General features: G+C 39.5%; 1 protein-coding gene across 10 annotated transcripts in view; it reads right to left on the reverse strand.

Annotated features, from left to right (window-relative positions):
* Nucleotides 1-14,251, reverse strand: part of SLC7A2 (solute carrier family 7 member 2) — a 53,905-nt gene extending 39,654 nt beyond the window's left edge. For 3 of the 10 annotated variants that reach the window (XM_071556407.1, XM_071556405.1, XM_071556404.1), the window contains exon 1: nucleotides 8,669-8,740. The gene's annotated coding sequence lies outside the window, so the exon portion shown is untranslated. Of the gene's footprint in view, nucleotides 1-8,668; nucleotides 8,753-13,825 lie in introns of those variants that run through there. The other 7 variants (XM_071556402.1, XM_071556401.1, XM_071556398.1 and 4 more) reach the window with 5 other exon arrangements.
* Nucleotides 14,252-20,910: the final 6,659 nt, after the last annotated feature.

Below are 20,910 nucleotides of genomic sequence, written 5' to 3' on the forward strand. Positions count from 1 at the left end.
CCAAGAAAGGTTGGACTAGATGATCCTTGAGATCCTTTCAAAACTAGTGTTCTCTGATTCTATGTTTTCATCCACTGAAGATCCACAAATTGTTTGGAATAAGAAATTCCCTTCTTTGGGTACTAAATTTCATGACACCATGTATGCACACTAAAAACAGTCTAGCAAAAAAAAATTTGACTTAAACTTCATGTTGTCATACTTAGCTCAATTTTCATGCAATACTGCCACAGTAGATGAAGTTAGGGGGTGAAATTGTGCTAGAATTGTGCTATCTTTTTGTGACCATTACCACCAACACAGAGTTTATCAATGCAGCAGTCTCTGAGCTTGGAGAGCAACAGTGGAATTAGCTGCTGAACTGTCACAAAAACAAGTTTTGAAATGGAATCAGAAAGAATAAGAGTCATGTATAGCAAGTGAAACCCCATTGATACTACAGTCAACAGTCTGACTGCAGCATCTATAGGCAGAGCATTGGCACTTTTGTTCAGATAAAATGCATAGTTTCAAAGATTTTCCCAGTCATGCTGACCATTCACTGTGAACAATTCTGAGACATCCTTTCATATGAAAGGAAATTTGGATATGCAAGCCAGAACACAACCTAATACACTCCAACTGGTAATGGTAATTCAGTCTGTGCAACCAGACAAAAACTAAACTGAATTACTACCAATTCTCCCACACATACCAAAACATAACAGGCATGGTCAGTGAATCCACAGCATCACAAGTTTTCCTCTATAGCTTCATTACTGCAGAGCTGCACCAGTTGCACTACACACAGATAACAGTGAATCCTCAACTGCAAAGGCTGCAGGCTGGTTTGCAACCCACCTGAATGCAAAGATGTTTGCCAGTCAGCTAAGGTCTGTGCCTCCTTCACTGCATCAGCAGTCACAGCATAGTCTGAACTAACACCTCAAGATGGAATTTCCACCAAAATAAGTGATGTACCCCAGCTGGATGCTCCCTCCTGCTTTCTTCCCTTGGACCAACAGAAACATTTCTGTGGCTGTAAAGTCAATTAAACTGGGGAATGGAACCACACTGAGTAGGTACTAAATCAATTTTGACCCAGAGTAGTTTACAGATACAAGTCACTGCAAATTGCACAAGTTCTTGTACCAGCATTACTGCAAGGTACATATGGATAAGGATTAACCACTGCAGGTGAGCCTTGAAATAGAACTCTCTTGGATGCAACCACTACTCTGAGTAAGGACAAGCTTACTCTCACATAATGCAGAGCTGTCAGGCAAGCTAAGAACCTATAAAGGCCACAACAGCCTGAATGGGAAGATTAAAGTCTAGAATGTAACACTGCAGCAGTGCTGATAGTGACTGACTCATAACAATGTGTCAAATATGAACCCATCACTGGCAGAAACACCTACAAAGAGCAAAGCCATTTTAAGTGAACTTGGACAGTGCTGTTGTTCAGTCTGCAGCATTACTGGTACATTTTGGGGAAACAGAGATATTTGGAGAATAACAGCTACAAAAATTACTTTAAGTCTTATTCCATTCCAAGTTCTGTGTACTGAATTAAATGCTGACACCACACCCTGCACCCTGATGTGGCATTCACTGATGGAACTGCCAAATGAAACTCTGACTCCAAGTTACTTGAGCTGAAATTCAAAAAGCAAAATAAGGATATTACAGAAATAATATAGGCATTATCAGTTCTGCTTTACTAATGAGAAAATAAAGCCCAAGTTCTATTTCAGCATGCCTTTATTTCAGTGCCCATACTCTAATTTCAGTGTGAACTGTAGAAAGAAACAGCTGAGAAAGACAAGGACAGAGGCTGCATTTGTATAGGAGGGGTTTATTATTTATTTCAGTCTTTGGTTTCCACAGTTTTTGTAAAAGACCATTAGGAAAGCTCCGCTCCACCACATGCTGAAGTGGTCTTAATACAAGAACTTGGAATTCAGGTAGGAGGTACTGCTGAATTCTAGGGCTCATTTATCTAAACCCATACAAACTGGACTTCTCCCCCTTCCTTTCAGTTATAACTTTCACACTGATAAATGTCCAGGGTTCCCAGGGTTGAGTATATGCCATTTTAGTTCCTAGTATGTGTCTAAGGAAGGGGCTGTGGCAGGCATGCAGACAGTACCTTCTTCCTACCATACACAGGCAAGCTGGTACACTGTACAAGCCTGAAGACACACATAAACCAGTCACACACCCATTTCCGTAAAAGAACAGTCTTTTGGTTGTTCTTTGAGATAATTTGGTCTTTGAATGCTGACTTGCCAACTTAAGATTCACTACATAAAATAACCCCAAAATTTTCCAAAATTATATTGCTATATTTCCATAGTCCATACTAAATACAGTACTGCCACATTAATTAGCGAGCAAGATCCCAGAAGCAGCTGAAGGTTTAGATATGCTTTCTTGATACAGGTGTTCAGTGATACATGCAAGGGATGTAGAGAATCTCTCTAGATGGTCAAATTAATACCAGAGGCCAGCAAAACAACCCACACAGGATATGAGCAACAGTTTTGTAATTCCCATTCTTCACTGCTTACAATGATCAGCCACTCCTCACTGTGCAGCCTGGCGTGCGATTATATTCTGAAACATCAGTCTGAACATACAGCATACACTTCACATTTATATATCACATGGTATATACTTACACATATTTCAGCCTTGAGAGGGATTTTAACACTAGCATTTCTGAAGCATATCCCACATTTCTGTTTCTTGAAGGCTATTACAATATCAAGTGTAACCCACTGAGGCTCCTACCTCAGAGTCTGTGCTGAAAAAGTTATTTTTTTTTTGTTCTGCCCAGTAATGTACCCAATTTATTAGCAATGCTGAACCAAGCCAAATACATTTCAGCAGAATGGTATCAGTCAAAACAAATGCTAATGTCAAAGGCTGTAGGATTTCTGATGGAGCAATCCAAACTTTCCCTTCCTGGGCCTCCAGAGAAGAAATCTGTGGTAGAATATTCAGCCTTATGCAAGTACCCTGGTAGACCCAGTTCCAAATCCAGGCAGACAACTTCTATAGCTTATCCAATTCACAGATTTAATTCTCAGGTTAGTTTTGTGGAGGATTATTTGTTGTTGTTCTTGAAATCTTGCTTTCTAAGTTTGCTAAGAGAAATGCAAAATTCTCCACATTCAAGCCAGCAGCAATGCTAGTTGTTTATGAGAAGACCACAGAAGTAGCACTGTAAGTAAAGTTGCTATATACCACTGTTTCAGATCTTCCTTCAGTCTTTGGATGGGGTTTCAAGTGGTGTGTTTACTGTCAAAGAAGAGTCTACATTTAGCACTTGGAAGATTTTCCCCATGGAAAGCAGATGCTGCGCTAACCAGTGAAGTGATGAAATTCAATGTCACACATCTCACATGCCCTGCTGTGTGTTTCCAGAGTCCTGTTTCCCTCAACATAGTGGGAATCAAAGTATAGGAGAGCTTCTTTGCTTACAGTTCCAGGCTCCTTTCCAGGCACCCCAAGCTGTCCCTCCAGGGAACACTATGAACAACATTCACATCACTCTGCCTCTCTGCTGCCTTTCTGCCATTTGTAAACAGTTGCAATTTAACCAACTCACTGCCTAACTGTGTGTTATCAGCAATCTTTGTTACCAAATTCTTAGAAAGCATATGGAACACTGAAACCCATACCTTCATTAACTAGGTTTCAGCCAAGCTAAAATACTGGATTCCACTGTTCTCTTACGTAGAGTAAAGAAATATACTTATCCTATTAACCATCTTCTACAGGCGTAATTTTTACCAATCATGATGCAGCTGTTTGGACAAATATAGTGTAATATTGCCTGTTTTCATAAACAGGTACAAGAAAATAATTTTTAATTATTTTCTTAAGAAATGCAGATAGGTTATAAAAGCCTAGTAATAAATGCAAATGAGAGTCGAGAGAGTGTTTGGGAGGGGGAAAGGAAGAAGAGGGGTATTTTGCAACTTTGGCAATTTCACTGGTTCCTGCGAAAACAGTTTCTATTTACAATGCCAAATAGAGATCAGAATCAGGTCAAATATGCAATAGTGGAACTACAGTTATAGTAAAGATGTAACATATTTAAAATAGGAACTATCCAAAATCCTTCATTCAATACAGTTTCACAAAAAGTTGTTTACCAAGCCAGTCTAAAGGAACATCAGCACTTGGTAAGTGGTATCTTGATTAAAAAGTTGTTACTTTCTTTAGCTTCTGTCCCAAGGAATGAAACTGAACTCTACAGTTCCTATGTTGCAAAAAAGTATGATTCTAAATGCCAAAACTTCCTTCAAAGGTTTGGGAGATACCACAGTCCTATGAACAAACCTTTTCAACTAATCATTTCTTCAGTAAAAAAAGATGGTCTAAAAGTAAGGGAAGACAAACATCAGAGGGCATAAGTGAAGTTATGGTATGTTTTACAGCTATGTAAAGCACATTGAATAGTTTCTTCCAGTGGTGGTACAACTGAAGCAGCTCATACTGCTTAGTCTATTCTCCCCTCTGTGCCCATCCCTTAGTTGTGGCTGCACAGCCATGTGTGTGGCCATTCCACTGGAATAGGGAACTGATCCTTAACCAAAAATATCCCAAGGAAAAAGTGAATGTTTCTTAATCCAGTTCATTGCACAGTACCACAAACAGCTGTGCAGGCATAGAGGGATGGTTACTGGAGCAGGAACAAGAGATAGCAGCCTGGAGCACAATACAAGAGCTTCTTATGTTGACAGAGCTTCAGTAAAAAAAGCACAGACTGTCCATATGAGCCCATGCAGACTGGGAAATTTACTTGTTTCACAGAGTCCAGTGGATGCATTTTAATTAATTTCCATGAAAGAGTGTAAACATTTCACTTTACATAATTGGAAAGCTGACTTAATTTATTGTGTGTGAATAAAAATGCAACATCAACAGTATTTTACTGCAAATTCTGCTCTTTTTGCATCTGGTTCATTGAACTAAGTGCAAACCATCTGTTACTATAGGACAGAAAAACAGTCAAATGGAAAAAAAAACCCTTATTTAATACAAATATAAAATTATTTGCTTAGACAATTAATGAAGTGGAGGATATAGGCAATTAAACACCATAAAAGGCTTTACAGAGTACTACAGAATTGCAGAAAGGTTTATAAATGTTTATAACTGGAACAATTAGAAATACAAAATGGAGTTATTAAGTCTGATGTTGAAACTAACTGCTTGGGAATAAGACACAATGAATTAAAATAAATTAAAAAATAAATTACGATGGTCTAACAAAATATTTCTAATTGCTGGACATTGCATGGAAGACTGCAACCAGTTCTGAACTGAATACTCAGAAGTAGCATCCCACTAAGGAATAAATGTTGAAACAATTAGAACAGATTTTCTTCACTTAGAGAAAATATGTTACAGGGCTGATTTTTCCCTCTCAGTTTCTTCTCCCTCTACCATGAAAAATACAGTACCTCACTGGCCTAAGACAAGCATTCTACCAGAACACCTCATAGCACATGGTAACTTGTTATCAAGTATTGGTATTTTTCAGTATCAGGCTCCACCATGATGATGAAAGTTGCCTTTTCACAAGGCAAATGAGATTTCATCTAATGACATATTAAGATCTACTTTTTAACTCCTGAAAACTTAGTGTAATTTCCTTAAAACTCTGAAGAAGTCACAGCAATAGTTGGGTCACAGCATCAGTTAGGTTAGAAAAGACCTCTGAGATATCCACTCCAATCTATGACTCAACACCACTATATCAACTCCATGGCACTAAATGTCACCTTCAGTCTTTCCTTAAAACACTTTCAGGTGATCTGGGTCTACTGCATCTTAAACAAACCTGTTCAGACTCTCAGAAGCAAACACCATGTCAATCACTATTGCTTCCCTGTGCAGCATTTCATCTTCAGCTACAGAGAACAAACTACCACAGAGGAGCTTGTAATACTTTTTTCTCACATAAGTGGCATAACACAAGTTTGCTACTGTTCCGCCTCCATAAATTCCAAAAGGTTTTTCAAATACAATGGCCCTCTCATCATTTCCTAGATGTTGTGTTGCACTAACCATATACTTCCCTGAGCAGAAAACAGAGATCTCGGCAATATGGGAGCTCTGCATATCATCTCAACTAAATGTTATTAATGCGCTTAAATTCCACTCAGTTGTTTAGACTCTAAGAAGAGTCAAGGATGTCAACTTTCTGTCAGGCATTTAGATTTTTCACATAAATGGACAAATAAGAAAAGTCCATTTGGCTTTGTGCAAGAAGGCAGAAAAATAAAAATACTGGAAGAAGGCAGTTACATACAGACTTTAGGAAAAATACTTCACCTCCATAAGTCTGCTTCCAAATATGATTTTAGCTCTATTATGGTCAGGTTATGGGACTGTAGGCATAGTTTGTTTGTTTACACCAGCACGAATGTCTACAGACCATGAAGTTATTCTATACCAACTGATGTAAGGATGAAATATAGCAGTTTCTACTGCACTGAAAAGTAAGTTGGGGAACAGGAACGACATGAGATACAAGGAATCACAACTCATGTTTGAGGATTCCTTAGGAGATATTTGAATCTTTATTAAGAGTAACTGTTCAGGCCAATTCAGATTTGGGGCACAGGATAAGATATATATCTAAGGATGGTAAGGACAGGTACATAGGTCACGTTAAGAGAGTGGAAACCCTCAAGGCAGGCATATTAGGTAAAATAGGAAGTCTCCTCATAGATGGTATTTTTAAAAGTACTAATATCAGCTTCTCCAAACTTCTCCATCTGACACTGAACATTATATTTGCAAATCTCATAGTATTTCTAATGACACACCATATACTTCTTGGTAATCCATATGACTGAATTTTTAATATTGAATAATTTTACTCATGTACTTGTAGCTAATGGGAATTTTTCTCTTATCAGTTTGCCAGCATAGAAATTTACATAGTGCATACTCATGCCTTATCGAAAAATATTTGTTTTTTAAAAAACAAATTCATAGATGTAGGAGGCATCTTCTACAAACAGGCCTGAAGGAAGCCTCGAGCTCAGGACTTCCCTCTTTGCACAGAATGAGACCTTGTTATACACGCAGAACAGCTCCTCCTTATCAGAGGGCCCCTCCGTGAGTCTTTGTAAAGAAAGAGGGTGGATGCAGGATGGTGAGTTGTGCATAGGTGTAAGACATCAACAGTTTCTGAAAACACCTTGCTGAGGAAAAGCAACAATCATACAACATATAAATTACATATTAATGTACCTATTATTGCAAAAACATGTAAGAATGTTTGTTGGCCTAATTTCCACATAATAAGCCTGATGTTTCATGATATTGCTCAGTACTACCCTTAAAAGTTCTCTCTCTCATCAAATCCTTACAGCAGAACAGAGCAACTAAATTCTGCAACTTACTGCACTCAAATAATTACTACTACTTTAAACCTTAAAACAAGTTAGACTGTCATTACAAGGATCAAAAATACTGCCTAGTCATCTAAACTACTGCTTCTAAGAAAGCACACTGAAGCACTGTGCCTTTGAAAAGAATCATGAATGCATGTTAATTCTATATATCCACACGATTTCTATCTAATTCACAGTGCTCAAAGTATTTAATGGCAAGTCATATCCCATTGTTTTCTCTCAATTGCATGATAGTCCAAAAACATTCAAGGGCAAAATAAAATCGGTATTACAACAAATCATTTATAAACAGTGAATTCAGAGGAAGTAATTTAGGTCCTCATGTAAGTAATCAAATATCTTCATGATATCCAAATGTTACATTTTCCTTAAGTAACATGGAGATGTTTCTTAGTCTAAGGAAACTTAGAAAAGGACAATGACAATCCCTTTCAAATTCCATTTCAACTATTATTTATTCCATAACTAGAATGCATATGGGACTGCGCAAACAAAATAAAAGAAACACAATCGCTTTCCCATGTTGTCAAATAGCTTGTAATCCAACTCCAGACAAAGAACTAGCTAACCTCAAAGAAAATGGGCAAGGAGCAGGGATTAGCTACATGAACTTACACAGCTACAGAACAGCTTATACACATCACTCACTGTTTTCACTGTAGAGGAAATGAAGATTAGATTAAATTGACTGAACTCCCTCCTCCCAAAAAGAGTCATACAAAGCATAATCTTCTTTAAAAAAAATAAATTTATTCCATACATTTCTTAAAAAAAAAAATTTGGAAACCAAAAAGCACAGGTGTAGTAAATTTGTATACTAAACATAGATGATGGTAGAAAAGTCTGGCAAAACCATTGGAACAGTTTCTCTTTTCCTTCAGTCCAATCTCAATCAAAAAATGTTTCCTAGTTAAGTTCTCTGCATAAGAAAATGTATTTATTTGCATTTCGTCAGTTGACACCTTCCTACATTTTGTTATCTTTCTACAGCAGATAAATTTACAAAAACTCCAGTAACCAGTAAATTGGATTAGTGTAATTCTAATAATCCCTTTCTGGTAGTACATCTGACAAAGTAACTTTCAGAAATGAGATCATTTAGTGAGAACTACCATCCAAGAACTCTGAAAACTGATGTTACCACCACAAAGGAGCAAAACTACCCTGCCATTAATTAGTGATACAGGGAACTACAGCATAACACTGAATCACCAACACTGTCTCTGTCTATTCAGATTACTTACCAGAAACAACAGATGTGTGCATGCCACTGCATTTCTGATGAGTTGTCACAGGGAACTGAGGGCACCAAAACCAATCTTTTTCTAGCAACTGCATGGAGGTCTTTATGGTTCACCTACATTAACTGCTGGGTGTGGTAGGAAAAGGTAATTGCAAAGGTGAGATGGAAGAAGAACCAGAGTCAGTGAACAAGCATGACAATAATGTGATGGTTTATATATGATTGTTTCCTCAGTTTTTCTCCTGTGTGGCTGGTTTACTTCTACCTGTCAGATGCATGCAGCCATTCAGATACTGAGATTCTACTCTTTCAAAATCAGTATTGTAGAAGTCATCCTATGGCCTGAATTTTTATGTAAACTAGTTTTAGACTAGGTTTCTAGAAGCCATAACCCAAACTAGAGTAGCTAGCTGTCATGAGAACTATGGTGTTGCTATTCCATACCATTCAAAAGTTCATTGCTGTCTGGGCAACATTTTGAGAAACTCCATCTGTTTTGGGGATTCTGTTAACTTTACAATATGTGAATGCAGGTATACTTTATTTGAGAGGACCTGTTATTAAGTTTAACCATAAAATATTCTACTCCAATTTAACACTTACTTCTTTATAGCATATGTTGGGGGGCTGCTTATGTATATACACAACCGTCACATGTACACGGGAGTCTATGCAGTCAAGGACAGAATCTTAACATCCACAGTACAGAAAGCATAGATATGACAGTTGTCTGTGTATGCTATTCCAGTAGCACCTCTTCCCTAGTACATTCAAGAAACAGACTCAACACCAGCCGTTAAACTATTAATTTTTTAGAATGTCACAACCTGCCCACCCTCATTTCTACAGGGGTTCATGGTCAAGTGAGACTGAGGGAACTAAAGGATATCTGTGTATGTAATTGCTGCAGTCCACATATTGTCATTTAGAGATCCGTAACAATCATCTTGCAAGCACAATGTTTTATTCGAGGTAATCTTGCATTTCTTCTCCAGATGCATGTAGAACAAGATGTCCTGAGCTAACTGCTCATCCTGTGGTCAAGCACATGCAATGTATTTCCCAGTAGTATCTCACAGAGATTCAGAAATATCTCATTCCACACATATGCAATTCTATGCAGGAATTTGTGAAGACAAGGGCAACATTCAGTGCATTTCAAAATGATCTTCCCCTTGGAATGTGTGCACTCAGATAAATTACAATTTTGAGATCAGGCAAGATAGTATTGTGGATCTTGGATGACTGTCAACAATGACTAAACTTAGGAATTCCAGAAGCCACTCTTACTAGTAACCTTTATAATTCTCACTGGAGTTGTAGTGGCAGATCACTTATACAAATGCTTTTCCCAGCAGAAAGGAGGACACGTTTGCCATTTTCGGAAAGTTCAACTGTTTGCTTCCAACAGCCCTGTCAGTTGACTGACCAACACCAAATCCCTCAGCTACTAAACCAGTGGTATGGAGTCTGACCCCAGCAGGAGAATGCACAGAAAGACAGGAATCGACAAGACTGAGGATCAGAACTGTATCATGACACTGAGAGATTACAAAAGCGATGCACTAAACAGCAAAGGTATCATGAAAGTGGGCACCTTCAGATACACAAAAATTTACAGACACAGAAAATACATTACTCCAAATACTTTTATATACTTTTTAATAAATTCAACAGCATATAAAATATTTTTTAATATCTTAGCATGGAAAAAGCTAATGTGAGTACATAAAGTTCTGCTTTAGAATCACAAATATGCATTAAAATGGCATTGCTAACTGTTTTCTATACCTTTGGCTATATGGCATTAGCAGATCACCAGCTGCCTGGGAGGTACCTGAGGGGAAAAGAAATGCCAGAAAATTGCTCATTCTAGTATCAAAAATGAATAATAAGTCAAAGACAGGACTGGTACCCTACAGCACATGCTATATTAATATATACCTAATATTGTGAAGGAAAATTTTCCTAAGGGGTTTTACTCTGAAGTATATAATAGAATGGGTCAGGGAGAATTCTGGTTAAAAATAAGACAGCAGGCAAACCAGGAAAGCATGCTATGTTTAGTTGTGGAGCTATTTTTAGCGTCATGTGATACCTGTATCATGATGGACATATGCTAAAATACTTATGTAACCAACACAAGTGAAAACTACCAGAAGGTATATGAGTAAAGCTATGAGAACTTTAGGATCTTAAATGAGGGATCTTAAACGAGGGAACGAGGTACAGCTTAAGCTCATTTTTTTATAATTTGCAGTCTTTCCCCTTCATTCACCTGTCTTAAACATAAAGTCCACTGCAAAATGAACAAAAATCTGCCAAGGCACAAAAGGAGGAATTAAATTTTCACAGCACCTTTCAATACATCTCTTTTTGCAATGAACACCAGTCACAACTTTTCCCAGTTACTCTGCAGTGCATTCAAGTAGAAATGTAGAAGTAACGTGCATTTTCAAACAAGCTAAAACCTACTTTGATTTAAATTGATGTGTGTGTTTAATCTCTGTTCCATTTCTGGTCTCTACAATTGTAAAATTAAGTTTCACACCTTTTCACTTAAGATAGGTGGGGGGTTTACAGTTACCTCCACTTAGAGATCTCCTGCTGGATCTTTATATACAACATACTTACCCAGGAGCCTTGCCTAGTTGTAGGCCTGTCATATTCATCCTCAAGCACTGATTTACAAACAGAAACCTCCTCCAAAATACGTTGTTGCCAAAACACTTACAAATTGAAAAAGTTTTAAAAGGTTTAAAATTACTCTTTTATCTTGTCTGTCTTTCTGTACTCACTGCCACTTATGCCAACATATTCATATATCAAATATCCCACAGAGTAGGTAATATATGGTATCAATAACAACACATTGACTCCAAAGTCATTTTTGTCTTTGAGTACCTTATTGACTAAAATCTTAAGCTTAAAGAAATAGAATTACATCCTGGCACATTGAAAATACACTAAGTACATTAATTTATTAACACAACACTCCCAGGCACATGGTGTGATCCTTGGGGCCATCCTGTGCAGTGCCAGGAGTTGGACTTTGATGATCCTTATGGGTCCCTTCCATCTCAGGATATTCTCTGATTCTATGATTATTAAGAAAGTTGAAACTGATTTTGGTTTAATCTGCAAGTGTGTACAAAGCTACACAGTCATGCACCTTATTAAGTGCATTTTTTACTGAGGTCAAGAACTTTGTTCAGACCATTTATGCATGCACACAATAGCAAACATATGTAGCTTCAGGATCAAAAGCTTTATTGCATTAAAACTTCATGAAGTGCCAGTTTGCATTCACATCTGAAGAATCAAAGGTTGTATTTTAGTAACATCAGTTAGATTTTACTTCATTCATGAATAATCTTCATCACAACATGTGGAAAAAGAGTAAAAATCTATGCTATTTGTATCACTGCATTTTTCGTAAGATATCAATACAGCTACTTATGTCTCTATAGGGTTATATTGTTCCTGTACCAGTTTGTATCAGAGCCCAGTGGAGTTTAAATTGTGTGGACAGAGAAGAGACAAATGGAATTAATTGCAGCAATGGAGATCTGCTTACAGGAGCAGGGCAGGCAGGCACCATGTCTTTTTCTATCTGACTATGCAGTACATTATTGATATCAATGAAAACAAGTTTAATTTTTTTATAGGCCTGATGCCTATTTTTTCAGTCAATGTTTTAATGCCATTAGCTAACACAAACCAGAACTCAAAACATTTTCCACAGTGTGTAATCCAAATTCTAATCCAAGAGCCACTGTGTACTGAATCTGCACAGTGTCTATAAGAGCTTTTCATAGAATGCGTTTTGTCTTTCTAGCATAAACAAACTACCATCAGCCTGTTTCAATATATACAAGTTCTACATGCCACGATCCCTTGTCTTACATTCTCCATCTCTGAAACATCTGAATGCCTCTCAATGTGTTTGTTTTGGTTTTACTGAAAAGAATACAAGGAGAAATGTTTGAAAGCTTTAAAAATAATGTTAGGTATTAATACAGTTGAAGCAGAGGGTGGGCATGAAGTAATTCCTTTCACACCTGAAGCCAAACTTCAGGAAACGTATTCCTTTCAGAAGTTTCTTTTGCTGGAATGATGCATAAAACTGGCCTAAAACTCAGAAGAAATTACATGCACTGTCAGAACCAAGGGGTGTGATAATCCCACTCCCCCAAAACTATGGTAATTCAGCCGAATTAATGGAGTTCACCTACACCCAAGACTTGCATCAGATTCACAACACTCTATCCAAATGTTATCATAAATCTCAAGTGATACCAAATATTTTAAATGGAAGGATTATGTTCTGCTGCTTCAGATTCCTCAAATTTTAAATTATTTCATTGGACTAGTTTCCTCCAGTTGCCAGCAGCATTACATGTTGAATGACTTACACTTCAAACATATTTCAACATGCAAAGTCGGCAGAAGGGCACAATCTCAGTTTTCCTAAACTTGCTTAACCACAGTTAGGGACCTGTACCCACTTCATACTCTTCACTGAAGTGTGATTTCCCCAGCTTCTCAAAACGCACTGAAGAACTGGGGTTGCACTGCGAATGCATGCTTTGAGAAAGTAAACCCCTCCAAGGGTAGCACTTACACTGACATCAGCTACAGGTGAAATTTTTGAGGGAGCTCCTCGGAAACCCATGAGAGCCGTTTCACCCATCCACGCCTCCAAACTTAAAGTAGTAGCAGATGCTACCCCAGAACCAGCAAACAAGGTCCTGCACCTGCAGCCCAGCAGCGCTCAGGTGCCTTTCCCCTTGTGCCCGGCACCCACTGATGCCTCTGCCCGCGGGTGCTCCGCGCCCCAGCACCCAGAGCTGGCGGGGACAGGACCGGGGCCATCAAGGAACAGCCAGCGCCGTTCCCTCCAAGCAGACTTTAAAAGGCAGCAGAAAAGTCCTTGCCTCTCCCCTTGCAAGTCTCCTGGCGCTCGGAATAACTCCTCGGAGCAAGGAGGGGGTTCAGCGCCCCCCCGGCCGCACACCGGGGCTCTCGCCTGGTTCGGACGTGGGACCTCTTGCCAGCAGGTCCGAGCCAGCCGAGAGGCCCCGGCAGAGACGCTTCCTCCAAGCCCTCGCCCACCCGGTCCCGAGGAAGGGAAAGTCAGGAGAGAGGAGCCACTTACGGGGCCCGAGCACGGCTCCCTGCGGTGGTGCGAGCTGCGCGGAGCTGCGGTGGCAGCGGCGGGTCTCTCTCGGCGGCAAAAGCCGGGGCGCTCTTCCCCTCAGAGCCCCCTTGCCCGGCCTTCCCACAAGTGCGGGTAGGCAAACCCCACCCCGCCGACCCCCTTGCCGCGGTTCCCTCCTCTCCTGCGTTTAGGAGGCAGGACACCCCGCTCAGCTGAGCGGCGCGCTGGTGCAGCGGCGATGGGGGTCTTCCCTGAAACGTCGGACCGTATTCCCCGGCGTCTCCCTCGGGGAAGGGGGGCCGGGCAGCCCGGACCCCGCGGCGTCAGAGCCTACACAGACACTCCTGCGGCCCTCGCCCTTATAGACTCCCCGCACCTCCGCGGGAATGACCATGAGAGTCCCACCCGCGACGTTCCCACTTCTCATTACGAGCAACCACGGGGCTCTTCAACGTCGCTTTGCCCCAAGTGCTTTGATGTTCTGCACGCGAACAGCCCCCGCTGGGCGTTCGTGATCCGCCCTCTGAAACAATTTTCCCCACAGCTTCAGACGGGCGAGCCTGCCCCGGCCGTGCAGGGCGGCGGGAGCGGCTGCTCCCGGGCCGGCCGCCTTCCAGCCGCCCCTTGCTGCTCGCTGGATCTATTTTCCGCGGCACCTTTCAGGAGCATGTGTGGGGGTTTGGTGGGGAAGCTCCAGGAAGCGGTGGGAACGAAAGTGCAAGAGCCGACCCGTCGGTCCTAGCAGATAACACTTCATATGTTTCTTTGGGGAGAGATCACAGACAAAGTTTGGCTGAGAGCAATAGAAAGTGTCACAGGATGGGTACAGCTTGTCACACGTACAATGCAGCTTCTTTTCATTTCAGTATCGTCAGTATTCCTCTCCTCCAATCTGCCTCTTCCTCGGGCCTTGTCATATTTGTTTAAGATACCTGGGACTTAGCAGTTCTATCTGTCTAGGTTGGAAAGTTTTTGTGCCTCCTTTTGCTTCAGTCTAAATAATTCAAATAATTTCCCTTAGACATATATCTTTAAAAATTCATTTTAAGGCTAAGAATAGCCTTGGGCTAAGAATACCTAATGCTAAGAATAACATTAAGAATAACTGGAATGAATCTTACAATCATCATCTTTTTCTCCCTGCATATATTCTACTTACAGAGGCAGTTAAATGCTACCCTGTTGCCCGATCCCATCAGATCTTGGAAGTTAAGCAGGGTCAGGCCCTGTTAGTACTTGGATGGGAGACCTCCTGGGAATACCAGGGGCTGTAGGTTCTAGTCCTGAGGACTTTACTGTCACCATCCAAACTCGCTCGGCCATGGCAGATGAACCTTAGGAGTTAAAGGGTGGGGTCAGTTCCACGCATGCTGGGCCTCACCAAAAAAATCCACTATGCAGTCTCAAAGGGCACACCCAGGTGGGGAGAGCCCTTCCCAAATCTTTGTTCATGACACCTGGCCATACATACACATACATACATACATATTCTACTTACATAGGCCCTTTCCTTTCAACACCATAATCTGAATCTCCAAGCCAGTCGAGGGAGGTGATTGTCTGACTCTGCTCTGCACTGGTGTGTCATAACCTTGAATACTTTGTGCAGTTTTGGGCACCACAATGTAAGAAGGGTATAAAGCTATTAGAGACTATCCAAAGGAGGGTGCAAAGATCGTGAAGGGCCTTTAGGGGAAGCCATACAAGGAGCAGCTGAGGGCACTTGGTCTGTTCAAGCCTGGACAAGGGGAGACTGAGAAGACACCTCATCACAGTCTACAACTTCCATGTGAGGGGAAGAGGAGGGGCAGGCACTGATCTCTTCTCTGTGGTGACCAGTGACAGAACCCAAAGGAACGGCCTGAAGTTGTGTCAAGGGGAGGTTTAGGTTACATATTAGAAAAAGTTTCTTCGCCCAGAAGGTGGTTGAATACTGGAACAGGCTCCCCAGGGAAGTGGTCACACCAGCAAGAGCTCCAAATGTGTTTGGACAAGGCTCTCAGACACATGGCATGATTCTTGGAGTGTCTTGCACAGGGCCAGGAGCTGGATTTTGATGATCCTTGTGGGTCCCTCCCAGTTCATAATATTCTGTGATTCTATGAATACATAAAATCCATTACAATCCTTTACAAATATTGGCTGTGGATATGCTTGTCTCTTTTCTATGATACTCTGTCGCCATATATAGTGTGTATGTGTATTAAATGTGCATACATACATTTTTAATGTATATATAGATATACACACACATGAATCCCTGCTGTAGGCTTTCAGAAAACAGAGGTTGTTCCATAAACACCAAAGCTGACTCAGGAAAAAAGGTTTATATTTGAATTTTTATGTGATATGTTTAAACTTACCTCTTTTTGCTCAGATCACAACTTTCCGATGACTTTTTCCCAATATCCAGACCTTATGCTACCAGGATATAACTAGCATTTCACTGCTGAGTTAAACTCTTATGTAGATTTTTATGAACAGACCTTCAAATTTGCTTCAAGAAATATTTACAAAAGACCAGTAATCACAGAACATCACAAACTATCCTCAATTCAAGCTAGTTACTGAGCTTACATTTCACAAAAAATTAAGCTAACAGATTCCCATGAAGATTTCATGCCAGCCCTACAGTGCTTCTACCCACTCCACATCCATATGATTTCCTGAAGAGACTAATGTCATGAGCTGTCAAGAATGCAGGCAAAGACTATGGAAGTCTGGATCATTTTCAACAATCCTAGATTTCTACCTTTTTGCTAGAGGATTTAAAACTTGAACATTTTCCTTTTCTTTCATTTTTTGGATCTAAATGTCATTTGTTCTTTGAGCAAGGAGTTGTCTGTCTGTCTTTCCACAATGACAAACAATAGTCCTTACTGTTAAAAATTAATACTTATTAGTGTAGGTATCAGATATTTTACTGAAGGACGTTTCTTCTGTGAAGATTCCACTTGAAGCAGTTGTGTGTATATGTACATCTTCCTCTGTCAAAACAGTCTGTAAAGTGTGAAATTAAATACTTACATCTGGTATTAGTGGGGTATTATGTCAGCTCTGTTATACTACATTCCTTTGTTAACAACTGAAATGTCTTTCCTTGCTCTCTCAGTCACTATGGTGGCTTTGAAATGTTCACAGATACATAACTGTTTTTATGAAAAGCAGCAGAGTGTCACAATCATCAGCGAGCATGTTTCTGGGGTTCTGATAGTCCTATGCAGCCACAGATTTCCTTCTCATCAGTAGTAAGTCCTTTCCTGTACAGCCAAGATAAAATACCTGCTTTTGGAACAGTTCCCATTTTGGGGGTCTCAAACTCATATTGTCAGCCTTCAGTTTATTACCAGCAGCTTGTAAATCTGTCAGTTCTGATTCAAATGTTTGGTATGTACTAATGTACTTTGTAATTAAAGCAAATTGTTCCAATTTAAGCAGTTGTTCCAATTTGCTGTTTTTTCAGCCTCACAAGGAATGCATGGATTCAAGCTTAATGGTTCTGTGGTTCTATCCTGCAGTCAAATGTTCAACTGCAGCTCACAGACATACAGTCCAGCTTTAAAACTGCTAGAGGAAATCAGTCATGAGGTTCAGTGCTGACTTCAGAAATGGCCAAGAATTTTTTGTTAATTTACCAAGGCTTCCTGGGTATGTTTGTAGTCAGCAATGAGTTCTATTATCTCCATGACTAGAGGTAAAGAGGCAAGAATTAGTCCAGGTGAATGAGATCTCTGATACCATCACTTCGTTATTGGATACTGCCTGGACTTCTGCATGAAAATACTCAAACCCACCTTTGATGTCCTTATTGACACTAGGATATTGTTAATCTCCTTTCAAAAGCTTAAATTCCATATTTAACCTGGCTAGGTTTTGCCTTTTTCCTTCTACAGGGAAGCTCTTCCAGAACTGTAAATCTGAAAGGAGCCAAACAACTGTAAACTGATTGAGATCTCACTCTGTGAGACTCTGGCTTCATATGATCATGCAGAGGGCCAATCTCACAAGGTAAGAAGAGGAGAAACGTATTTGGGTGTGACTGTTTAGTGACTTAGCACTACATAAGTGAATTTATGGCTCAGAATAACTGACTATTCTCTGTTTATTTGCAGAATAATAATCATGGACCATTCTGTTAAATGGTCATGTTGTGCCCCATCTTGTTGGACTACGTCTACACTTAAATTCTTGGTAGAATTTCTATCTTGCCTTTTCTGAACATTTCAGGTATAATAGGGAATGTCATCAGCCTACTGAAAAAAGCTACATCAGTAAGGTGAGCAGTGCAATGAAGAATTTTTCCCAATGAACATCAGTTATTCAAAGAAGTCATGTAACTAATAGGAAGCATATTCAACCAAAACATCAGCAATCAGAAGGTTATTTGTTCTTGTCCTTGCCATTTGTGCTGGACAACAGTTTTGATTAAATATTCCAATGCATATCAAAAAAGTATGCATGTGATGCATAAAATCTTCTGAATACAATTGAAAGGTAATTTTCAAGTAGCTGGATTTGTATATACAAACATTTTACTAAGTGTGATTATACTATATTACATATCAGAAGTCAGATGCTAGAATAATTAAGTGCAACAAATCTGTGATACTAGTTTTGTGAAATTTTCTGTTACCCAGCATATTCTTGCTGCGCAGTGTGTGCAGTTACTGTATGAATGCAAAATGACCATTCTCGACCACATTCTTTAGCTGATAAATGCAAGGAGATTTATGTGTACAAAACAAAGGTAAAACAATTACTCATCATTTTTTTTCCCACATTCTTCATTTTCTACATGAGTGATGCAATAGAAATGTAAGACTGTGTCTCATTCTGCAAATGACAGTATTTTCCTCTGTTAATATATTCCTTTTACCTTCCTGTTTTTTCACTGTTTTTCTAATGGTTTGTGTTCTGAGTATTTATTTTCCTGGGTGGTGTATTGACAGGAGGAAATGTCAAAGAGATAATATTAATGTAGTTAATGAACACATAGTAAACAATGTCTTGAAGTTTAAACATGTATTTATTCCATTTAACCACTTAAAGTAGCCTTGTTTTTCCAGTTTTCAGTCTTAGTGAATCAGTCTGCTGTTAAATGGTTTCCACCAAATGAAATTACTAGATAGAAGGGTGAAAGAAATACTGGCCAATCAGTGAGAATATGGTGGTCACCTATGTTTATGGGGGTATGGGAACTGAACCTGGAGAAGAAATCCATCATATAGTGGATATAGTACACATGCACACACCTCTTTTCCTCTGGCCCTCAGACAGTACTGCAGATTTTTGGGAGATTTAGAGAGTTGTGCCATGATACAGGCATCAGTACTACCAATTTCTACAATCTCAAGTCTTTAAATGTTTGATCTTCAACACTTGGAGTCTAAATCTGGGAGAAAATCTCTTCTTGCATGTAAAGAAAAACATGGAAAACATATATCTTGATCCAAGTGAGGCTCAGAAAACAAGGGTCTGAAGATAACATAAATTATAACATTGAAAACCTGGATGACTTTTAAACAACTATTACAGTTTTTGGAGTCTGACATGATTTTAGATTGAGTTCACAATACTGATTGTAACTAATGTGTAAAGCTGAATATATGATATTAGCTCAGATTACAGATCAATAATATATCATACAAAAAGGTTCAAAAAAGCAGAGGCAGGGTGACAAAGAGCAAAAACAAGGGGAAAGAAAACCTTTCTCTAACCAACACAACATTTCCAACAAAATTATCATTCCTTAGAAAATAAAGTTTGTTTATGGGTACTTAGCTATGGGGTTAGGAACATTAATTCTATTAATGTTTTCAGGGAGATTATGTCTAAAGGAAGGTACTTAGTGGTACGCTTAATGCCCCTGTGAGCTGTGATGGCTGGTGATTTGAGAGGAACAGGCTAAACTCTGGCATCCTCCCTCTTCTCCCTCTGGTTCATGGCAACATTTTTCATAGTCAGTGATTCTATGCAGAATGTAAAAGCCATAAAAATGAAAGTGTTCTTCCTTGCAAACAGGTTAATACTTGTCAGGTCATGACAAAATTACATAGCAGAATGGAAGCTTCATGATTTGACTACCCGGAATACATTTAGCCAATAGATAACTAGGGACTTTCATTATGCAGGACAGACTATCCTTTAAACTTTTAAAATACAAACACAGAGGGGAAAAAAGTTTGCAATTAAAAAAATACAGCCAAGAAGTATTTTTAATCTGTGTTAGTAAATAAAAAACAGTGTATTTTATTAGACTGGAAAACAACAAAAGAGCATTTAAATAAATCACAGAAAAGTAGTGTATCTCAGTGAATAATCCATTACCCATTTGCATGGGGAAAAAATGTATGAAGATTTAAAAGAATATTTGCATGAACACTGGATGACAATTTTTAACAGTTTGGGGATTTATTTTCTTTAGAGATCTTGGCCATGTAGAGCCAAAAATGAGTTATTTCTTTTCCACGGCAGGAAAAAAGTTCTAGCAGGACTTAATCCTCAGCTGTCTAAAGCAGGCTTGCCATTTGAGACTTCAAGGGGGTGTACCAAGGGGTGTGTGAGGGGGAGTGGCAGGAGAGCTGCAATCACCTCCTGTTTTCCCGTGAACACTGAGGTAACCAAGTACCTCCAGCAACCTGTGGCAACTCTCAGGTGTTGAGCAACTGAGGCCATATCAATTAAACTTCTAAAAGTAGCAGGAACTCATGCCAAGAAACTTGCCCAGCCTCATCAGCAAAAAATCCACTTTTTGTTTCAGTTATCAGCAGATTGCTTACAGATTAACCACTGCTATACAGTCACTGTTCAAAGGCTCAACATACTCTCTTCTGGGGTCAGAATTTGCCTAAGTACTTTAGGGTTTGACTAGCCATAATGAATCACATGAGATGCCTCAGTATGATAGTATTAGCTGACTTGCTGAAGCTGAACTGGCAACATAGGTTTTGGCACATTTAGCAAGAGAAATGTAAGGGTTGACTTCTTTTCATCTCTTCTACTTTTCCACATGAGCTGTGCATGGAATTGACACCTTAGTTGGTCTGAGAGAAGTGAAGGAGGTAATCTCTTAAATTAGGATG

This window comes from Pithys albifrons, chromosome 5 (genome assembly GCF_047495875.1).
Source record: "Pithys albifrons albifrons isolate INPA30051 chromosome 5, PitAlb_v1, whole genome shotgun sequence".
Taxonomy (NCBI): Eukaryota; Metazoa; Chordata; class Aves; order Passeriformes; family Thamnophilidae; genus Pithys; species Pithys albifrons.